Source organism: Cupressus sempervirens, chromosome 3, assembly GCF_028749045.1.
Source record: "Cupressus sempervirens isolate cs-2001-9-10 chromosome 3, ASM2874904v1, whole genome shotgun sequence".
Lineage (NCBI taxonomy): Eukaryota > Viridiplantae > Streptophyta > Pinopsida > Cupressales > Cupressaceae > Cupressus > Cupressus sempervirens.
The window spans coordinates 644,240,387-644,250,873 of NC_143120.1; positions in this window are offsets into that span (position 1 = coordinate 644,240,387).

Sequence of the window (10,487 nt, forward strand, 5' to 3'; positions counted from 1 at the left end):
TAAAACCATGCAATCATGCACTTCTTGATGGGAGTATCATAAGTTCATTGTTAGATGGATATGCCAAATGTGGAAGAATTAAAAGGAAAATATGTTGATTGATTGAATATAAAACCAAACATGTGGAATATTTAAAAATATATCATGGGGCTATTAATAAAATCAAACTAATAGAATCAAACTCTACAAACATGGGTATTCAAACTATGAACAAAAAAAACATCATTATTGAGGTTTTAGCATGTTGGGAAAGATAGGGTCTTATTGAAGCTAACAAGAAGCATCATTGTATATAGTGTTTTATAGGCATAAAATTAAAGTGGCATAAAACCATTGACATGCAAAAACATCTAGAACATGTGATAAAATCATACGTTCAAACCATTCATGTAGCCATAGTCACAAATTTCAACAAAGAATTCAACCAACATGAAGGTGCTAAACTTTGTAAGCTATGGATAACTATTGATCTTTAAATATAAAAACATTTTTATGGGTCTAAGGCAATATGCATTATGAAATTTCTTGATTTTCCAAAATATTATATCTTAAAATTCACAATCATCAAATCTTAGCATCCAATCAACTAATCTAGTAATACAAGCATCAAACCAATGTGATAACAAAAAATTGACATTTCTAAGGGTCTCTCAGATCGATGGATTCTCCTCTTGGTTCTTGGAATATTCTTCTAGACTATGAGGGTATCCCCTTTCGCTGTAGGAATTGCCACTTGACTGGTCACCTAGCTTCCAGGTGCTCTTCAGGTAAATCTAGAAAGAATTTGTCTCCCTCTTGGTGGAAGGGGGTCTCAGATGACCACTACACATATGTGAAGGCTGCTGTGAAATCTTCTCAGATTCCTTCTTCTCCTCGTATTTTGAAGATGGTTCCTCCTTCTTCCCCTTCCGTGGTGACTGTTGGCCAATCTCTGGCGTCTGTTCCTGCACCTAGTTTTCTTGCTACTATCCCTATTTCTGGGGTGGATTCTACTTTTGTTTCACTTCTGTTCCCTCCTCTGGCTCCTTCAGTGGTGATAGCAAGTCTGTCTCTAGACCTAGTTTCCAGATTGGACTCTACTCCTATCTCTGTTGATTTGCCCTCTCATGAATTCTTGTCGATGGATCAACTTTTGGCTCCCTCTATTATGGTTGATGGTCTTTCTTCTGGTGTTTCCAAGGAAGTTCCTCCTATGATACCTTTGCTGGGTACCACTATTCTATCTCAGGTTTCTGCTGTCACTTCCACTTCTTCATCCTTTTCCCTGGCCTCTAGGGTTTTAAGTTCTGGCTGTGATGGTGCTAATTTTTGATGGCAAAAGGTTGTTGGTTTGGTGGAGGATGGATGGACTACAGTAAAAGGAAAAAGGGAAAGCCTCCCATTCCCTCTTTTGATATGGCACTGAGGTCTAACTTTAAGGGCTCAAAAGGGAAAGTCTGACTCACCTGGCTTTTGGCTAGTTGTTCCCTAGCTCTTTTGGCCTTTTGCTTTTGGCAGTGTGTTTCATTTTGGAGTTTTAGGAGCCCGATAAAAACCTATTGTTGTGGTTGTTTTTGTCTTGTTTTTTGTTTTTCCACATTGGTCACCTTTTGTTTGGTGACTTGTTTCTCCTTTGTTGACTCATATAGGGTTTTAGGCACCCTTCAAAACCTAGTTGTGTGGCTGATGTGTGCTATTTTATTTGTGATGTCACTCTGGTCACTTTTGTTTCATGACTCATTCTTCCTTAGGACTGTAGTTTGTTTGGTTTGGGCTTAATTGAAATATCTTGATTTGTAAAGGGTTTCAGGGTCCCTTCAAAGCCTATTTATCTTATAAAAAACAAAAAAACAAAGTTGATTCCATAAGGTCTAACAATATCATATAATTCATTTATCAATAATTTGAAACATCATAAGCATATGTCTAATAATGTCATACATGAAATATATGTAAAAAATGACATACTTAGAAAAAATTATACAAAACATATGCCCAATAATGCCATATAGGTGTAAAATGTACATCATTAGATATATACTCTTTCCAACTAGGGGAACAAAATAAATCCCTAATTGTCTTTAATTGCCAACAAGTGGGAGATGGTGTATATAACGAGGTCTTCCTAACATGCTCACTAGTCCATTAGTCTAGAATCTTCTATAACTCGACATGTTACAATCAAAATTATATGTGAATAAATAACTATTATATATATATATATATATATATATATATATATATATATATATATATATATATATATATATATATATATATATATTTACACATAAAACTTAATATTTTCTTACAGCTAGCTGATAATTCCTCTGTATATACACCTCAAGGATACACTGATGGTCAGGAGTAATAAGACCCTACAAAAACCATCAAAGTTATCACTCGATTGTGCCTATGAATTTTATATTGAATTTCAATACTAATGAAATTTTAATGTAAACTCTTTCATACCTTAGTCATTGGCTTAGAACTAGTGAGTGCAATAAGGACTCGTCTATCAATACAATGATGAAGATGTAAAGGAATCTTTGATGTCAATAGCTGAAAATGATAATTCATGAGACTCAAATGCAGTTATGAAGAATACACATTTTCTTTTGTCTCCATATCAAATAAAATATTTTGGTACCTTTATGAATGTAGTATGACATCCTTCATTTTATAGTGTTGATCCCAAAGCTACAACACTTATTATTTATTACACATGTATGTAAATTTGTTAAGCATCAAATTCAACACCTTTGTGTGCAAAATAATGTACTATATGTTAGAGTAATAAATTCATTTTCTTATTAATTGAATTATATTGATATAATTACTAAGTTACTTATTATATTGATATAGTTTACTTATAATTCCTTTCGATTTACAACTAATTGAAATGATTTCCCCAATTTTCCATCTAGTCACTAGGAAATTGGATTTTTTGTCTCTTTCTCTTAAAGAACTAGATCTACTAGTTCCTTTGGTCTAGAAGCCTTCCATTGAGATTGGGGTTTTGAAAGGTTCAAGGGTTGAGGAACTTTTTATAGAATATCTTGAAGAAGGAGAGGTCATGTATAATGGTTTTGAGGAAGGCTAGAGTTCCATCCAGATGGTGTTGCAAAATGGCCAAACAGAGGAGGAGGTAGAAGAATAAATAGAATAAATGCATGAGAAGGAGGGTCATGGGGGCAATGGAAAATTTGGGGAGGGAAGCAATTAGGAGAATGGGTCAAATATGCTTCTCAACTAGAAGGAGAGTATTGCATTGGACACTGATACTAGTCCGCCTCGTAGCAAGATCACCGATGTTGGTGATGACCTTGTTAAGGAGATCACTACCAATAAGAATTTTACCTATAAGCCTACAAGACTTCATCCCTTGGTAGTGGTAATGGTGGTAATTATGGTTGAATGTGTTTGAAATAGAAAAAGAAATGAAGAGTGTTTTGCATGACACTATTCACTCATCATAGGTTGTATGGATTCAAACCCACAACCAAGCTTTTATACCATTATACAAATTACAAATTATAAGAATATGCCTTTCATGATAGTCGCATTTTCATATTGGAAAATGAAGAATGACTTTTGGAACAAACATAATAAATACTTCCAAATACAAATGAAGCCAATGTATTGTATTATAAGCTCGAATGGTAAAGACCAAGCCCAAACATTTATTAAGGTGTACCATTTATAATTGTTAGGTTCATGTGAAGAAGTCATCGTTCATATTCTAAAAAAATTAAAACTAAATCTCATTACTTACACATCATAACAATACGGTCCACCTTAGTCATGTGATAGCCTTAGGGAAGAGGTTGTAACATTGTATTTGGATCCAATTGATCACTTTTTCTCTCTCTCCCAATTCAATCTAATGAGCCAACTGGATCTGCTCGACATTTTAATGTCTCAAGTATTGCCTCATGGTCTAACTCGCGAACTTTCCAAAGAATCTTATTATGTGGTTTTCCACCATATTTTATCAAGTAGACATTTTATGCAACAACAAGGTTTGAATAATGAAGAATCTTCCTCTCTATTTGCCAATCCTTGAATAACCACAAGTTAGGATTCTTCATAGGATATCGTCTAAGCCATGTGCCTATTACAACCACCGCACCGACATGGTACTCTAAACCTTCACCATCTATAATCGAGTGATCCAATTTTTTTTTGGCTTCAACACAACGACACAAATAATAATCTGTCCCTTCTTCATTGTCTTCAGGTGCAATAACAACAAAAACATGACTTGCAGTGACAAATATACAAAATGCGGTTATAAATTCAGAAAATACTTAGGTAAAAGTTATAAAGTTACATATTGAAATTACAAAGATATATAAATATATATATATATATATATATATGTATGTATGTATGTATATATATATGTATATATACATATGTATATATACATATATATACATATGTACATATATATACATATACATATATACATACATACATATATATACATCCATATATACATATATGTATATGTATGTATATGTACATATGTATATATATATGTATATATACATATATATATATATATATACATATGTATATATACATATATATATATATATAGATATACATATATATATATATATAGATATACATATATACATATATATATAGATATACATATATACATATATACATATATATGTATATATATATGTGTGTGTATACATATATATATATATATATATGTATATATATATATATATATACATATATATGTAAATATATATATACATACATATATATATATATATATATATATATATATATATATATATGTACACACACACACACACACACACACACACACACACACACACACACACACACATATTACCAGGTTGCACTAGATCTGACAAGCGGTCAAAGTCAATAGATGAATCCATCTCTACCATTTTCAGTGCTTGTGGGGTATGATAGGTGTCAATTGGGTCCAAACCTCGTATATCCCATTTGTCCACCCATTCAGTTGACTCACAGTCATCCCAATTTTTCCTTGCACATAATGGACAATAGCATGCCATTTTTCATGTGTGGATACTCCATGAACCTGCACCAGAGCTTCTAAAAGAGTGTAACTCACTAGATCCTGTTAGTGTGCAACAATCCTGATATGGTGCAATGTTAGTATTATCTATCAACCAAAAAAATCTACGAATTGTAGACTCATCTTCCTTACCTAGACCCATTGTAGCGTTACACCATTGGATGATGGATTTCGCATCTATCAATATTGCTCCATCTTTGTACTTTAGTTCTTCACGAGCCAAGTCTCTTTTAATGCATGCGCCTGCACTATCATGCTCTCCCTTACCATGACCAGTCTCTATGGAATTCCACATATATTGAATTCTACACAACCTGTGCATCTTGCTCAACCAATAGAACATCCGTGCATTCTTGAATTGAGATGCACAATTGTCTAACCAAATAATGTGTTGATGATATGATATGCCCCTGTTAGCCAAATCTCCATAAAATAGTTTAAAACAACCATGTCCAAACTCTATAGAATGTGATCGATCATCGCTGATGTAAAAATGGTACTCCCTCAAAATCTTCCTATCATCCTCTATACTTTTAGGTGAATGTATGAATGTTATGTGAACAAATATGGAAACTTGTTGAGATGTATAATACTTTGCTTGCACCTCATTTTGTGGTTGTAGTGTGTAGTTCTCTACAAAATCTACAACTGAAACAATGGTATCCAACGGAAACGTATCCTTGCACAACTTGAATTGCAAATCCAACCATCGAGCTCTATGGGTATGCCTTGCCTACTCATAAATAATCTTTTCACAAAAAATTTTCATGAACTCAAACACTGGAATCTTTTCAATAACTAGATCACATCTTTTACCATGTTTTCCATCTTTTAGAGCATATGTCACTATCTTGAATTTTCTATAATCTACTATTTCATTTCCAATTGCATGTGTACTATCCATATGTTGACAAGTTGATAAAAGTTGCAAAGAACCACAAAATAAGCACGTACCATCTAAGCATGATGTCTTGTAAAATTGTTGGTCGTCCCCTAGTTCACATAAAATGTTGGATATGAATTCCCTTGAAGATCTTGGTGGCTCTTTTATGTCACAATCCTGCAAAACAAACTGAGAATGCAAAACTACACATATGTGCCTAAAAACATCAAAATGGTTAAAAAATTCAATATGTATCCTACAACAATAGGTTGTGTGTGTGTGATTTATTTTCACATAAAAAGGTTTCTGAGTTGAGTCCAAAAAATGTTTCGCATGTGGCTCGCGATTTCGGCTACAAATCCTCCTTACAACATCTCTTTTATTAGGAGAAACACGTGTTTTATTTTTCCAAAAATCTTCGATCAATGATTTCAAGGCTTCATTAATTTCTTTATCCTTTCGCGGTAGTCTACCGCTAAATGTCCATAACTCATTTTTTGTTGGATCTTCCAATCTCTCACACCTTAGCATGGCTCTCCTTAAGGCACCTCTACCAATTTTTAATGTTTTTCTTGTCTTTCTCATGAGTCGAGCTTTCTTCATTTGGCTACTTACTATTGTCGATGTCAGTACTTGTCTTGTGATATTACTATCTTTGGTGCGTGATTTAAAACCCACTTTGTCATAAGCACTCATTAGATTCTTTACAATATTTCTTTCATTTGAATCATCCATTGTTCTTTGCCCAAGAATCTTCATGATAGGCCTAAATTTCAAATTTCTCATCATTTCAACAAATAATTGGCATTAACCTGTAATATTTAAGTCTTCAAAAAATAATCTCCACATATGATTAACTTTTCTTTGACAAATACGCTTGCTAATCTTGTCAGGCATTGATTTCAAAATGTTAGTACCAATATCAATCAAATAATTTTGTTTTCTAAAATGAATTCTAGAAGGTGTTCTAATCTCTTCAATTCTCTCAACATTTTGAACATCAATATAAGGTTGAGTGTATTGCATACGTTGAACTTAAGATGATGTGCCTTGGAAATAAGATGTAAAAGATGGAATATCACCTACTTGATGTGTTGATGTTGTGCTTTCAACATGACATGATGGAGTGTGTATATTTTCGGATCTATAAATTAGTGTCTCTTCAACATGAGAGGATGATATGACTTCAACATTGGAAGATGGTGTAGCAGATGATATGACTCCAACATTCGAAGATGGTGTAGTGGACGATATGACTCCAACATTGGAGGATGGTGTAGCTTCACAATTCAATTGTCTTCTTGAGTGTAACAATCTCATTCGTTCTCTTTGTCTTTCTAATTCTTCCTCCTTGTTTCTTTGTACTGGTGGTTCTTGATCCTCTTCGAAAGTCAATTTTTCATCATTTCTTTGCAATTTTCTTTGTTCACATAGTAATTTCATTTTATCTCTTTTAATTGTCAAATATCTCTCCCTATCTGTATTTGTTTGAATCTTTGGTTTCTTCCTTGGCATGATGATGATTTCTACATGCCAAATTATTCAAACATTTGAATTACTTAAAATTCAAAATAACATAACATATCAATTCACTATATATTACATAACATATCAAATTATAATCAAATTTGTATCTATATATTGACAAACAATATTTAAAAAGGATTGCACTAACCTTTTCTATTAAAGGAATATTCAAAAATTCTTCAAATCACGTATCCAATGATTGAATTTGGTGTTTGCTAGCTTCCAAAAGTGTTGAAATAGTGTTTGTTATGTTGAAACTCGTGTTTTCTGTCAGAATAACAGAGAGCATAATAGACCAAAAGTTAAAAATGGATGAAATGGGCCCCAAGGTTGGTTTTTGACCATTTTTTGGTGATTTGAGATAGTGCGTACGCACTATAGCACGTACACACTATAAAGCGCGTATGCACTATAGTATGTACGCACTATCTCAAAACACATCACTCCCCATCCTCCCTAGTCTCTATCCTCCCTACTCTCTCTCTCATCCTCTCCCTCTCTCTTCCTACTCTCTCCCATCTTTTACTCTCTCTCACTCTCCCTCTCCCACCACCTACTCTCTCTACCTCTCTCACCCCCTCTCCTCTCCCATCCCTAGCTCTTTAGATCTTTCACACACACTCTTATCCCCCCTATCTCTCTCTCTCTCCCTCTCCTACCACTTAATATCTCTCCTCAATCCCCTACTCTCTCTCTTCTCTCCCATCCCCTACTTTGTCTCTCTTACACACATTCCCATTCCCCCTCTCTCTCCCTCTCCCATTGCTTACTTTCTCTCCCCCATCGTCGTACTCTCTCTACCACCCCCTACTCTCTCTCACACTCACACTACTACTACCTACTATCTCTCTCTCAAGTTCTCTCTCTCCCTCTCTACTCTCTCTCTCTTGCATCTTGTACAAGATCTCTCTGCCTTTCCCACTCTCTCTCCCACTGCCTACTTTCTCTCCCCCATCCCCTACTATCTCTCTTGTCTCCCATCCCCTACTCTCTCACACTCTCACACTCTCCCCCATCCCCTACTCTCTCTCTCTCCTCTCCCATCCCCTACTCTCTCACACTCTCACTCTCTCCCATCCTCTACTCTATCTCTCTTACACATACACCCCCATCCCCCCTCTCTCTTTCCCTCTCACATTGCCTACTTTCTCTCCCCCATCATTGTACTCTCTCTCTCTGCCACCCCCTACTCTCACACTCTCACACTCTCTCCCATGCCCTGCTCTGTCTCTCTTACACACACACTCCCATCCCCCCTCTCTCTTTTCCTCTCCCACCACCTACTTTCTCTCCCCCATCATCGTACTCTCTCTCTACCACCCCTACTTTCACACTCTCTCCCATCCCTTACTCTCTCATTTTCATAGATACACACACTCTTATCCCCCCACTTTTCTTCTTCTCTCCCATCCCCTACTCTCTACATCTGTCACACACACTCCCATCCCCCCTATTTATCTCCCTCTCCCTCTCCCTCTCCCACTCCCTCTCCTACCACCTACTATCTATCTCTCTCAAGTTCTCTTTCTTCCTCTCTACTCTCTCTCTCCCATCCCCTACTACTTTCTCTCAAACTCTCACACTCTGTCCCATCCTTTACTCTATCTCTCTTATAAATAAATACACATTCCCATCCCCCCCCCCTATCTCTCTCTCTCTCTCGTAGTCCTTGTCCCACTACCTACTCTCTTCCATCCCCTACTCTATCTCTCTTAAATGATTCCATTCCACCTCTCTCTCCCTCCCACTCCCTCTCCCACCACCTACTCTCTCTCTCTCTCTCTCTCTCTCTCTCTCTCTCTCCCTCTCTCTTCCATCCCTCTACCATTGCCTACTCTCTTTATCTCTCAATCTCTCCTCTCTCATTCTTGACTCTCTCTCTTTCACACACACACACACCCATCCCCCTCTCTCCTCTTCAATCCCCTACTTTTTCTCTCACTTTCTCTCCCTCTCCCACTCCCTCTCCCACTGCCTACTCTCTCTCTCTCTCACTCTCACTCTCTCCCTCTCCTCTCTCTCTCTTTGCTACCCTCTAGTCTCTCTTAAATTTTCACACTCTCTCCTATCCCCTACTCTCTCTCTCTCTCTCTCTCTCTCTCTCTCTCTCTCTCTCTCTCTCTCTCTCTCTCACACACACACACACACACACACACACACACACACACACACACATTTCTATTCCCCCATCTCTCCCCCTCTCCCACTCCCTCTGCCACTCCCTCTCCCATCGCCTACTCTCTCTTCCATCCTCTACTCTCTCTTGAGCTACTTTGTCTTCCCCCTCTCCCATTCCATACTCTCTCTCTTTCACACACATGCACTCCCATCCTCCTCTCTCTCAAGTTCTTCCTCTCCCACCTCGTCTCCCATTTCCTACTCTCTCTCTCCCCCATCCCTTACTCTTAGCCTCTCTCTCTCCCAACCTATACTCTCTCTCACACTTCCTCTCTCTCCCATCCCCTACTTTAAATCTCTTTCCCCCATCCCACACTATCTCTTTTCCACCCCTACTCTCTCTCACACTTCCTCTCTTTGCCACCCCTACTCTCTCTCTCTCATCCTATACTCTCTTTGCCACCCCTACTCTCTCTCTCTCTCATCCTATACTCTCTTTTCCACCCCTACTCTCTCTCTCTCTCTCATCCTATACTCTCTTTGCCACCCCTACTCTTTCTCACTTTCTCTCTCCCATCTTGTACTCTCTCCCCTCTCCTATCCCCTACTTTCTCTCTATCTCTTTCACGCACACACATAGCCATTCCCCTATCCCCCCCACATAGTTCTCTTTTGCAACTTAGATCTTAATAGTGCATGTGCACTATAGTGCATGCACACTATAGTGCACACGCACTATTTAGAACCGAGGTTTAAATAGCGCATGTGCACTATTTAAACCTTAATTAAACCCAAGCCTAAGGCTTGCTTTTGCCTTGGAGATCCAACCCAAAGGTTTGGATTTGATGAACAAGCCTGAGACGTGTTTTCCAACAAACATACAAAAAATGA